Source organism: Chlorocebus sabaeus, chromosome 2 (assembly GCF_047675955.1).
Source record: "Chlorocebus sabaeus isolate Y175 chromosome 2, mChlSab1.0.hap1, whole genome shotgun sequence".
Taxonomy (NCBI): Eukaryota; Metazoa; Chordata; class Mammalia; order Primates; family Cercopithecidae; genus Chlorocebus; species Chlorocebus sabaeus.
This window is the reverse complement of record NC_132905.1, coordinates 36,666,353-36,676,203: the sequence shown is the minus strand read 5'-3', so window position 1 is coordinate 36,676,203 and position 9,851 is coordinate 36,666,353.

Here is a 9,851-nt window from a genome sequence, read left to right as displayed (position 1 = left end):
GAGTAAAGGCTGTTGTCTTAAAGACCCACCCCATGAATCTATTCAATCACCATGTGCCTGTACCTGACCATCCTTACCGTGCATCTGACCCACCATCCGTTCCTCATCCGTAAGCTGAGTCTATCCAGAACTCCTCTAGGGTACCAACTCCCCTGCCAGACACTGCAGTGGGGCATGGAGGGCAAGAAATGGACAAACCCAGACTCTGGCCCAGAGTAGGTAACTCAGTTTAGGTGAACTGAATGAATTACAGAGCAAGAAGACACTGTGCCTGCCCCTCCAGCGGGAGAGACCGAGTGTCAGTGCTGGAGAGCATTGTCTAGTACAAGCCAGGGCTGTGGGTGTCTTGCCTGAGGTCACTTAGGGTCAGTGATAGAATCAGGACTCACACCCAGGCCTGCTGTCTTGGGAGACAGATTATCTCTTCCAGGGAGAGTTCCATGGGGACAGAACTTAGCTGAGGGCAAGGAGTGTGTAGGAGTATGTGGCACTTTTGAGCAGACTTTTTTTTTTTTTTTTTTTTTTTTTTTTTTTTTGAGACAGAGTTTCACTTCTGTTGCCCAGGCTGGAGTGCAATGGCGCGATCTCGGCTCACTGCAACCTCCACCTCCCGGGTTCAAGCGATTCTTCTGCCTCCACCTCCTGAGTAGCTGGGATTACAGGCATGCGCCACCATGCCCGGCTAATTATTTTGTATTTTTAGTAGAGACGGGGTTTCTCCATGTTGGTCAGGCTGGTCTTGAACTCCCAACCTCAGGTTATCCACCTGCCTCGGCCTCCCAAAGTGCCGGGATTATAGGCGTGAGCCACCGCCTGGGGAGCAGATTTTTAAGTATTTTATTTTATTCAATATTAATTATATTATGTTAATTATATTAATATTTTTGTTAAATATTTTAGCTCAAAATTCAAAGGCACAGAAGGGTAATACTTGAGAAGTCTCCCTCGCATTCCTATCTCCATCTCCTAGTTCGTCTTCCTGGGGTCAAGCCATTTCCTTGTGTTTCCTTCAGGACATAAAATATGACTATTTGTTGTCACTTTTTTACACAGACGGGAGCACACTCCATGTCCTTCAGATTGCCTTTTTCCTTCCTATTTAACAATTTATCTTGGGGACTCTTCCATATCAGAAAATTCAGAAAGACCTGCCTGGTCAGTTTTTACAGCTTGGTCCTATTCCATGGTTAGGAATGTACTGGTTTATTTAAACCATCCCTTGTCAATGAACATTTAATTATTTCCAGTCTTTTGCTATAACAAAAAATGCTACAACGTTCATACATGGGGTTGTAGAGAGAAGTTCTGAGCTAATTTCCTTTAATTAGCTAGAATCTTTAATTACCTAGAATCTTTCTTTCTTTCCTTCTTTCTTTTTCATTTCTTTTTTTTTTTTTTCTTTTTTGAGACAGTTTCGCTCTTGTTGCCTAGGCTGGAGTGCAATGGCGCGATCTCAGCTCACTGCAACCTCCACCTGGGAGGCAGGGATTACAGGCGTGAGCCACCACGCCCTGCCTAGAAGAAGAGTTTCTAGGCACAGTCAAATATTTGTGCATTTGCACTTTTAATGGCGATCTCTGGCTCCTCCTCTATAGAGATTGTTATCAATCTACCTCCTGCCAGCAAAGGATGTGAGTACCTGTTTCCCAGAACTACAACAGCACTGGGTGTTACCAAAATTTTTGATTCTTACCAAACTGATTTAGAAAAATGTAATCCCAGCACTCTGGGAGACTGAGGTGGGTGGATCACCCGAGGTCAGGGGTTCGAGACCAGCCTGGCCAACACGGCGAAACCCCGTCTCTACTAATAAAAAAAAATTAACTGGGCATGATGGCAAACGCCTGTAATCCCAGCTACTTGGGAGGCTGAGGCAGGAGAATCGCTTGAACCTGGCAGGCGGAGGTTGCAGTGAGCCAAGATCACGCCACTGCACTCCAGCCTAGGTAACAAGAGCAAAACTCCATCTCAAAAAAATAAAAAAAGTCTCCTGCAGCTTTCATAGGTATTTCTCTTATTCTAGTGGATGAAACTTTCCACATTTTACAGCCATGAAAGCAGATGTGGAAGAGGAGCTGTCTCACAGTCAGCACCACCCAGGCTGCCCTGGTGGGCAACAAGTGTCCCATCTCTGAGGTGAAGCTGGGGAGGTGAGAGGAAGCAGGGCATGTCCGCTGAGTGGGGGCTGTGGTGAGTGTGGAGGCCCTGCGCTTCTGAGAACTGTCTTCACTCCCTCTGCTTCTCTGTCCTCAGCGCTCCCTCACTTCCCTAGAGGGGATGTCCCCAGCGGCTCTATCATCTCCCCCCATCTCCGTACCCCCACAGACCACCCGAGTACCCCTACACCTTCTTAGTAAGCCATTTCTCTCTTTCTGCCATTTAATCTTTCTTAGGCCCAGAGCTTCTGGAAGGCTGGGGTAAGGTGACATCTGGCCCTCCTACTTGGCCCCACAAGACACTAGAGAAAAATGTTAGCGTCTTAGACTATCATGGCTGGTCCGGCCCTTAGTTGTGTGTCAGCATGCAGATGTGTGTGCACATACATGTGCGTGTGTGCCAATGTGCACACATTGTTGTGTATGGCAGGGATGCATGTCTCTGAGGCTGCCCGGAGTGAAGGACAAAATGCCTGGGTTCTGAAACCAGAACAGACCTGGGAGGTTTGCTGAGTCATCCAGGACAGACCTGCCAGGCTTGCTGAGTCATCCAGAACAGACCTGCCAGGCTTGCTGAATCATCCTCCAGCTACACTCCCTTTCTCCTAGTCCTCAAACCTACCAAGTTCTTCTGCCCCAGGGCCTTTGCCCTTGCTGTGCCATCTTCCTGGAACTTTTCCTATATCTTTCCAGGCTCCTCTTCTTCAGGTCTCAGATCAAATGTCTGCTCCTCAGAGAGGCCCTCCTTGACCACTCATCAAGTATGATGCCCCATCTAATCCCTACAGTTTGTCTCTAATCCATAACTCTTCCTTATTTTATTCATAGCACTTGTCAAGGTTTGAAGTTATCCCATTTATGTATTAAATTATCTTTTTTTTTTTTTTTTTTGAGATTGAGTCTCACTCTGTCACCCAGGCTGAAGTGCAGTGGCTCAATCTCCGCTCACTACAACCTCCACCTTCTAGGTTCAAGTAATTCTTGTGCCTCAGCCTCCCGAGTAGCTGGGATTACAGGTGCCCACCTCCACACCTGGCTAATTTTTGCATTTTTTCGGTAGAGACAGGGGTTTCACCATGTTGACCAGGCTGGTCTCAAACTCCTGACCTCAAGTGATCTGCCTGCCTCGGCTTCCCAAACTGTTGGGATTACAGGGGTGAGCCCCTGTGCCCAGCCAAATTGTCTTTTTTCTGTCCCTTCTTCCCCATTAGAATGTAAGAACCTTGAGGGCAAAGATGCTGCATCCCCACGTCTAGCACAGAGCCCAGCACCTACCAGTTGTTCAGTGAACGTCTGTCAAATGCATGAAGGAATGTAAAGTGCTCAGTGCAATGCCCGACATAATAAAAAATCAAAATTGCTGGCTTTTGTTGTTATATAAATGTTAGTGACTATTATTGCTATTTATGAGGACTACATGTCACTCAGCAATTCTTAGAGCAGGTAGTTATTTGAGTCCTGTATAACGGAGTGTCACAGGAGAAACGGGGATATAAGAGTCAGTGGATACTGCTGAGGAATAGACAATATAGCTGGGAAGGCAGGAACTCAGGAAAGAAAATCATGATGTGTTGAGGTCATGATGCGTTAGGTTATTCTAACAAGACTGGGAGTGAGTATAATTGCCCTGTTTTTAGATTAGAAACCGAGGCTCAGAGAGGGTGACGTGCCTAAGGTCACCCAGCATGTCTCCAAAGCACTTAGCTCAGTGTCTGTGGAAACTCAGTGGCCAATGTGTCATCTGCACATCTGTCTGGACTGCCCTGGGGCATCTCCAGCACTTGTGTGTACCTGGGCACACTCCATGCACATGGGCACAGGGCGGTGGGCTTTGGGTGTGTGAGTTTCTCACAACTCTGGGGCTCCTGGTGGAGAGGTCCATGCTGAGGAGCACTGGAGGTCTGGGAGGTCTTTACCCCTGGGGTCCGGGGTCTGGGCTGAGGAGGCCTTTGTCCTGTGACTGGAAGAAGAAGCTTTTGCATGGGTGTCAGGCATGACGTGGGGCAGGCCCAGCTGGCACACAACAGGGGCAGGGTGAGGCCTGGGAGGGTGAAGAATGAGGATTCACTGTGCTAGTGGGGGCACCTGCATTGGCCAACACCTGTCTGTGCCGGTGCACACATGTGTACACACGGACACACACAGGCACACAAGTACACACACACATCTCTCATAGCCTCTTGCTCCCCCAGGCATGCTGACAACCCCTGCTCACACTGGCTGAGTCACTCTGCATGTCAAGGGCCCTCCCATTTCCCCAGCCTGACTGGTGTCATTCAAGCTCTTAATGTGGCAATGACTGGGCTGTGTCCATCTTGCTCACCAGACATCCACAGAGACCCGTCCAGGGCCAGTACACAGTGAGCACTCAGATTTGTGTAAAAAATAAATTTACAGCACAGCACGGTGGCTCACGCCTGTAATCTCAGCATTGCAGAGGCTGAGGTGGGCAGCCATTTGAGTTTGGGCAAACCACTTCACTTCTCTGAGCTTTATCTTTTTTAACATTTTTTTTTTTTTTTTTTTTTGAGACAGTTTCATTCTGTCACCCAGGCTGGAGTGCAATGGCGTGATCTCGGCTCACTGCAACCTCCACCTCCTGGATTCAAGTGATTCTCTTGCCTCAGCCTCCTGAGTAGCTGGGATTACAGGTGTGAGCCACCACACCCAGCTAATTTTTGTATTATTTTTAGAGGAGACAAGGTTTTACCATGTTGGCCAGGCTGGCCTCCTGACCTCAGGTGATCCGCCTGCCTCAGCCTCCCAAACTGCTGGGATTACAGGCGTGAGCCACGGCACCTGGCTGCTTTATCTTTCCTTACCTAGAGTAGGTGCTCAGTAAATGTAGCTGCTAAAAAATTCAGTAGCAGAGTGAGTGTAAATGCAGTGTGTCAGTGTCTGCAGACCTCTTCATCATCATTTACATGCCCACTGGTGTGTACATGAATGCATGTTGGTGTGCATCCAGGCATGTAATGTGCTACTCAAGAACTTGGGTGGGTCCCTCAATTTACATTTCACTGCATGTGTCTGTGAAGTCTTCAGAGCCGATTGTTTTTCTCAACAAATGCACATCATTCCTGGTGTGGTGTTGTGGAGGATTTTCTGAGCAATTGTCATAGACAGGAATTGGTGTGTATCTGAATAGACATGCGTGTCCTTGCCTGTGTCTGTGTGGACCTGTGTGAGGGGTTATGAGTATGACCTCCAATCTGATTGATTAGTTCATTTGTAGAATCTGTGGGGTCATTTCTGCATCCGGGGTATTCTGGACCTGGATTACTTGGGTTCAAATTTCAACTCCGCTAGCTATGCCATCTCAGACAGGATGTGTAAACACTCAGTACTGTTTGCTTTTCTGTGAATTAGAGATAATGGTAACCACCTTATGATGGTATGAGGACTGCAAGACCTAATGTATGTGATGGACTGAGTACAGAGCCTGGCATGGACAAGCGCTTGTCTCTCACTGCCCCCATGCCTGCCCCTGTGATAGGATATTACTTTGTTCTTCTATTACAGTACTTACCCAGGTATATTGCCATTTTCTGTCCACAGGACTGTCCTTTCCACTAGACTGTGAGTCCCTGGAGGACAGGACCCTGCCTGAGCCCTCCATCATTATAGATTATGTATTGCCTGCTAGTTCTGAACCTCCATCTTCTCTCTTTCATATAACAGCTGGCATTTAGGGCCCATGTCTACGTGCCAGGTCCTGTGTTAAGTGCATTAAGTCTTCAAACAATCTCAAGGGATTGCTGTCCTTGTTGTTCCCATTTTGGAGACAAAAAAACCCCTGACATTCAGAGAGGTTAAGAAATTGCCCAGGTTCACACAGTGGCTTGAACACGGGCAGACAGATTCACTCTCAGCCTGCACTAGATATAAGCTGTGGGAGGAGACTGTGGGGGCAGGAATGTTGCTGAACAGAAAAAATGCCTGCCTTCCGGACTGCCCCAGCAGGCTCTCTCTCACTCCACCCCCATTAATCCCTCCCCCATCTGTATGACTGTCACTGTTTTTGGCCGGGTGCAGTGGCACACGCCTGTAATCCCAGCACTTTGGGAGGCCTAGGCGGGCGGATCACCTGAGGTCAGGAGTTCGAGACTAACCATGACCAACATGGAGAAGCCCTGTGTCTACTAAAAATACAAAATTAGCCGGGGGGCATGGTGGTGCATGCCTGTAATCCCAGATACTCCGGAGGCTGAGGCAAGAGAATCGTTTGAACCTAGGAGGCGGAAATTGCGGTGAGCCAAGATTGCACATTGCACTCCAGCCTGAGTAACAAGAGTGAAACTCTGTCTTAGGAAAAAAAAAAAAAAAAAAATCACTGTTTGTCTCTCTTACCCTGGGGCATCTCAGCCCCCTGCCCTGGCACAGTGTTCCCAGGGACGAGGCAGTGGCCCCAGGTCGCTCCTTCTTTGGTCCAGTTGTGGGTGAGTTAGAGAGACTTCTCTGAGCTAACCTAGTCCCCTGGGTCAGTAGGGATGGGGAGGGCATGCCGGACTCAGCAGGAGGGAGGGGGCCTCCAGGGTGGTGTGGGGGTTGGTTGCTCAGAATCTTGGATAGAAGAGGGGTGAAGTAGAAGGTGGACCTCACTGGTCAGCCTCCTCTCCTTCCCAGATCTTCCCACCTCAGAGAGGAGAGGGAATGGTCCTTTCTTAGGTCCTTTTTGGGATATGTTAAACCAGATCCCTGTTACTCCATCTTGACCACAGTAATTTTTTTTTTTTTTTTTGAGACGGTGTCTCGCTCTGTTACCCAGGCTGGAGTGCAGTGGCACAATCTCAGCTCACTGCAAGCTCTGCCTCCTGGGTTCAAGAGATTTTCCTGCCTCAGCCACTCGAGTAGCTGGAATTACAGGTGACTGCCACCATGTCCGGCTAATTTTTGCATTTTTAGTAGAGACAGGGTTTCACCATGTCGACCAGGCTGTTCTCGAACTCCTGACCTCAAGTAATCTGCCCTTCTCAGCCTCCCAAAGTGCTGGAATTACAGGCGTGAGCCACCACGCCTGGCCAGCAATTGTATTTTTTGCTCTCTATTTTGAAGTAATTGTAGATTTATTGAAGAGTTACATGGACAGCACAGGGGTATCCTTCAGCCATGTCTCCTTAGTCTCCTCCAACCTGAGAGCATTTCTTGTCCTTTCCTTGTCTTTTGTGACCTGGACACCTTTGAAGAGTGCTGGTCAGATCTTTCGTAGAATGAATGGGTCTTCTCATGATTAGGCTGAAGTTACGGATTTGGGGGAAGAGTACCACCCAGGCGAAGTGCCCTTCTCACCACATCATTTCAGAGGCTGTGATATCAACAAGACTTTCAACTAGCAGTGCCAGCCTTCATTTGGTTAAGGAGGTGTCTGACAGATTTTTCCACTGTGAAGTCACTGTTTTTGCTTTTCCACATTCTACTTGTTAGAAGCAAGTTGCTGAGTCCAGCCCACACTCGAGAGGAGAAAAATTAAACTCCATTTCCTAGATGGCAGAGCATCAAAGAACTTGTATGCATATGTTAAAACCGCCATACTAATTAATACATATTTGGAGGTAGAAACTTTGAGTCTGTGCAAATATCTTGTTTCAAGCCTGGTGGGGTAGTATGTGCCTGTAGTAGCAGCTACTGGGGAGCATGAGGTGGGAGGATCCCATTGAGCCCAGAAATTCCAGACCAGCCTGGACAACGTAGTAAGATATTGTTTCTAAAAAAAAAAAAAAAAACCTTGTTTCTCCTTAAAGTTTCACCGACTCATTTTATTGTTCATTGCTAGATGTTGCCTGCAGCAATTATTATTCTGATGTTCTAATGATGATTTTCAATTTCTCTCAATCCTTCTGCATTTACTAATTGGAATTCTTCTGTAAGAAGACTTGCCCTGGCCGGGTGTGGTGGCTCACGCCTGTAATCCCAGCACTTTGGGAGACCGAGGCAGGTGGATCACCTGAGGTTGGGAGTTCGAGACCAGCCTGACCAACATGGAGAAACCCCATCTCTATTAAAAATACAAAATTAGCCAGGCATGGTGGTGCATGCCTATAATCTCAGCTACTCGAGAGGCTGAGGCAGGAGAATTGCTTGAACCCAGGAGATGGAGGTTGTGGTGAGCTGAGATCGTGCCATTGCACTCTAGCCTGGGCAACAAGAGTGAAACTCTGTCTCCAAAAAAAAAAAAAAAAAAAGAAGTGTCCTTTCCCCCCAGTTGTTTTTTTTTTAAAACAGAGATAGGGTTTTGCTTTGTTACTCAGTATGCAGGCTAAAGTGCAGTGGTGTGATCCTCCTGCCTCAGCCTCCCAAATATTAATAGCTGAGACTACAGGCATGTGCCACCATGCCCAGCTAATTTTTAATTTTTTGTAGAGATGGGGCTTTGCTACGTTGCCCTATGTTGCCCAGGCTGGTCTTGATCTCCTGGCCTGAAGTGATCCTCCTGCCTTGGCCTCCCAAAGCACTGGGATGACAGGCGTGAGCCACTGCACTCAGCCTTACCATATTTTATTAACTAGTCCCCTACCGTGAGCATTTATGTTGTTTCCAAATGTTTTCATTACAAATAATACTATAGTGTTCCAACATGTAGAGTTGAACTTATAGATCCACCTGCATAAGAGGGAGAAATCAAAGGGCATGTGTATTTTCTATTTTGATATTGTCAAACTGCCTGCACCATTTATTCCCCGTGTTAGCTTCCCTTTATTTTTTTGAGACAGAGTGTCGCTCTGTCCCCCAAGCTGGAGTGCAATGGCGCAATCTCGGCCCACTGCAACCTCCACCTCCTGAATTCAAGTGATTGTCATGCCTCAGCCTCTCGAGTAGCTGGGATTACAGGCATATGCCACCATGCCTGGGTAATTTTTGTACTTTTAGTAGAGATAGGGTTTCACCATATTGCCCAGGCTGGTCTCCAACTCCTGACCTCAGGTAATCTGCCCACGTTGGCCTCCCAAAGTGCTGGGATTACAGGTGTGAACCACTCCACCTGGCCGGCATGGTTGCATTTTTTTGTTTTTTTGAGATGGAGTTTCTCTCTTGTTGCCCAGGCTGGAGTGCAATGGTGTGATCTCAGCTCACCACAATCTCCGCCTCCTGTGTTCAAGTGATTCTTCTGCCTCAGCCTCCTGAGTAGCTGGGATTACAGGCATGTGCCACCATGCCCGGGTAATTTTGTATTTTTAGTGGAGACGGGGTTTCTCCATGTTGGTCAGGCTGGTCTCCATGCCCGACCTCAGGTGATTCACCTGCCTCAGCCTCCCAAAGTGTTGGGATTACAGGCTTGAGCCACCGTGCCTGGCCTGGTTGCAATTCTAAATAGGCTGCTCAGGGATGGCCTCACTGAGAAGGTGGTGTTTGAGCAATGACTTGAAGGAATTGCCCATGTGATCAACTGGGGAGGAGCACCCCAGCAGAGGGAACAGCGAGGCAAAGGCCCTGAGTCAAGATCCTGGCTGGAGAGGACGCAGGAACCTGGAGAGCGATGGGAGTTGGGGTTACAGAGGAAGGTGCGGGGGCAGTGGAAATCGGCAAATTGTGTAAGGCCTTGGAGGCCACAGGGAGGGTTTTGGCTACTCTGAATAAGGTGGGAGTCATGGGAAGGTTTGGAGTGGAGGAGGAACATGATCTAACTTATGTTCTAACAAGATCTGTCTGGCTGCTGTGTAGCAATTAGACGTGGGGAGTCAAGGCTTGGGGTAGGGT